This window comes from Folsomia candida, unplaced genomic scaffold (genome assembly GCF_002217175.1).
Source record: "Folsomia candida strain VU population unplaced genomic scaffold, ASM221717v1 Fcan01_Sc015, whole genome shotgun sequence".
NCBI lineage: Eukaryota > Metazoa > Arthropoda > Collembola > Entomobryomorpha > Isotomidae > Folsomia > Folsomia candida.
In genome coordinates, this window is record NW_019091207.1 from 2104852 (window position 1) to 2108247 (window position 3396).

Consider the following 3396-nt stretch of genomic DNA (forward strand, 5'->3'; position numbering starts at 1 on the left):
ATATCCACCTTTAGTAAGCGGTGGCCCTACCGCAACAAACGAAAAAATGCGAGATTTAATTCAGTCAGATTCTGTGTACCTACTTGGCGTCAACGTATTCAGAAAAGTCGGGAAAATTCGTCAAAAAATCCAAGTAAGTAAATTTGTGTTTTTTTTCAATTAAGTATGGAGAGGTATGTATTCGCGATGGTGGTGGGTGGACAATTGCATGTAAACTTTGTTGACGTAAAGTGTGTTCGTGAATGAAATATAATGGGGAGGTATTTTAGCAGAATAAAATGCATGCATAAATGCGTGCATGGCTGGTAAAATTAAAGAAAAAACTAAAACAAATTTTTAAAACTTATGTAGGAAAGTCAGAAAATTATTAACGAAAAATTAAAAATGAGGTAGCAGATTTTGATGGAAACAATTAAGATACTTAGATAGGAAAATTGTTAAAATTGGGATTTTGAAAAATTGCCAAAAATTAAAATTCTTAGATATTGAAATTGTTAAAATTGGGAGTTTGAAAAATTGCAAAAATTAAAATTCTTAGGTAGGAAAATTGTTAAAATTGGGAGTTTGAGAAATTGTGAAAATTAAAATTCTTAGATAGGAAAATTGTTAAAATTGAGAGATTGAAAAATTGTAAAAAATTAAAATTCTTAGATAGGAAAATTATTAAAATTGGGAGTTTGAGAAATTGTGAAAATTAAAATTCTTAGATAGGAAAATTGTTAAAATTTAGAGATTGAAAAATTTAAAAAAATTAAAATTCTTAGATAGGAAAATTATTAAAATTGGGTGAGGAGGACTGCATGTGTGTAGCCGATTGGACCGGATTGGAGCTGTCTGAAAAATATATATGTGCCCGGCAGGCCGAAGCAAAGTAAGCCAAAGACAGGAGTGCCAGATGTGAAAACAATGGTGTGATGACGAAAATAGTTATCTAAATTAGTTCATAGATCCTACAATTAAAATGTCTGAGAATGTAACAGAAATTAATGTAAAATAAAAAGTACTCTAACAATTAAAGAAAAAATTGGTAAACAATAATGGTGATTAATACTGGGCTAAAAATTACGGAAATTAATATTGTCCTTATGAGTAGTTATGGTTACCTGTTCTTAAGATGGGATTATAATGATGATAAAAAAAAATTATAAGTAACATGTGTTGGTTGATGTGTTTAGACCATGGTGGTAATCGAAGAATTATCTACTGGGCCGATAGTGCGGGATGTCGTGCCCTATCTGCCCAGCGCAGGGAAAGGATTGGACGTGTCCCCTTCATTGGTTGGGGGGAAAATGTATGATTATAAGATTAAGAGATAATAATGAGAAATAACAAGGTCCTGGTGAAGGGAAGGGCTGGTAAACCTAAAGTTGGTCGTTATTGCAGGGTGTCCTGGGGAAGGGGGCTGCGTTTCTTCATCACGGAGAAGATTCGGGGGGTCCATTTTGCGTGTTGGGTCGTGGAGGACGGACCCTCCGAATAGATGGGGCCTGAAGATTTGGGGCTGACGGACGGGAGTTGCGTGGTCCTCCGTCATCCCAGTTGGTCCCGTGAGATTGCGCTCTTTCCGCCCCGGGACGATTTGAATCTGCACAGCAGGTTTCTTCCGAACGAGCTCAAATTAGGAAGGTCGTCCGTGGACCCAAATCTGGAGTAAGTAAATTGACTTATTCCCAGGGGAGGGTGTATTTGGTGCGTGGGTTGTGTGATGTATAAATGGGCATTTTGCCAGGATTATCTTGGGGCCTCGGATGAGGTTCCGGGTGACGCCTTTCTATGATGGGGAAGGTGTCCACTATGCCCGGTGGGTACCGCAGACGACGTTGGACTTGGGATTTTTGGCGAGGGACTCCAATCCCGTGGAGGACGGCAGACGTCTGGTTGTGAGGGCGAGGAGTACCAGCCTCCAATTTCTGTGATGGAGGTGTCCCCCAACGAGTCGCGTCGAAGTCTTCGACCTTTGCCGCATCGCAGAGAAGATCGTGGTCATGTTTTGGGGTACAACCTACCCGAGTGTCGAGTTGTGTTAACTCGCCTTCCTGAGGTAGGCTCAGGGAGTGGCAGGGCTTCTGGAATCGAAGTCATAGATTTAACGTGCTCAGGTGAGGTGCTATTGTTGTCATATGGTTTGCTCAGTTAAGGCTGATTATGTTGTTGTTGCTTGCTTCTATGCTTCTTGTTAGATGATGACGCCGCAGCAGTTGGCACGGTGGTAAGTAGTTATCGTTGAGATGTCTGTGGATTGGTCTGTTTTTATTGATTTTTTTTTGTTGTTTGTTTGTGTTTTATTATTATTTATGTCGTTTTTTGTTTGGGGGGTGGTTGTGTTTGTGTTGGTTTATTTTTTGTTCTTTCTTGCGAGTGGAGAAGTAATGGTGACATGTGTGTTTAGGAGGTGGGCCACAGAACTGAAATGCAGCCGGGTAGTAGTGGTGGAAGAGGGACAACAGGCGGCAGTAATTATCAAGTAAGGGATGAGTTGTTTGCCAATTTAATAAAGATGAAACCCCTGAGTAGATGACCTGATAAAAAGATTGACTGTCGGAAATGGTTTGTATGTAGGTCCAATATTCGGGACCGGAGGAGGAGGAGGACTTGGAGGCGTTGTTTGTTAAGGTGAGGAGCCGGGCTAGTAGTGTGTGGATGTAGGGGGGCGCACTTGCTTGAAAAAAAATGATGGCCTGAAATTGTTTGAATTTGGCAGGTGAAACGTGTCCGGAAGGAGAAGAAGTCTTCCACTGGTGCAGGTGAGACCGAGAGGATCGCCAACCAGGCCGGTGGTAGCGGGAGGGTGATAGCGGAAGGAAAAACGAGGATAAAGGCCAGGTCGAAAAAGGTAATTGAAACTGAGTAAGGGAGAACCGTTGTTGGAGGGGTTGGACAGAGGTGTAATGGCGAAGATAATAATTAATTGTCTTGATGATTTCAGTGGTTTCGGAGGAGGTGTCCATGTGGCCATGTCTTCATCGCGATGGACCGATGGAGGTATCACCTGAAGAACTGCAACGGCGGTTCTTGTAATCAAGGAAGATGTCATCTGATAGGATGCCAAGGAAATCCTAATCCAGAAGTAGATTATCGTCGTCGTAGATAAGTTTTTGTTGTATCCAATAATGTGAACTATTTCCAATAATTTGTAACAGTTGGTTAATTGATTGCTGTCTAAATAAATTTGACAAAATTTCCAATATCTCCAAAAATTTGTAACCGTGGTGAATTTTTTTTTGTTGTTGAAATAAATTGACAAAATTTCCAATATCTCCAATAATTTGTAACCGTGGTTAATTGTTGGTCTTCTGAATGAAATTGATGGTGCTGAGAGGGTAAAACGGGTGTCTGAGTTGGTTGAAAGAACGAGAAGGGTGGGGTGTGGGGGTTCAGATGGACGGCAGAGAGAGG

The 3396-nt window shown here is 40.9% G+C and overlaps 1 long non-coding RNA gene across 1 annotated transcript; it reads left to right on the top strand.

The window, feature by feature from the left end:
* Nucleotides 1-1495: 1495 nt before the first annotated feature.
* LOC118437724 lies at nucleotides 1496-2833 on the top strand. Its single transcript, XR_004836301.1, has 4 exons — nucleotides 1496-1650; nucleotides 1730-2464; nucleotides 2560-2613; nucleotides 2702-2833. It is a non-coding gene; the product is annotated as an uncharacterized LOC118437724 (long non-coding RNA).
* Nucleotides 2834-3396: the final 563 nt, after the last annotated feature.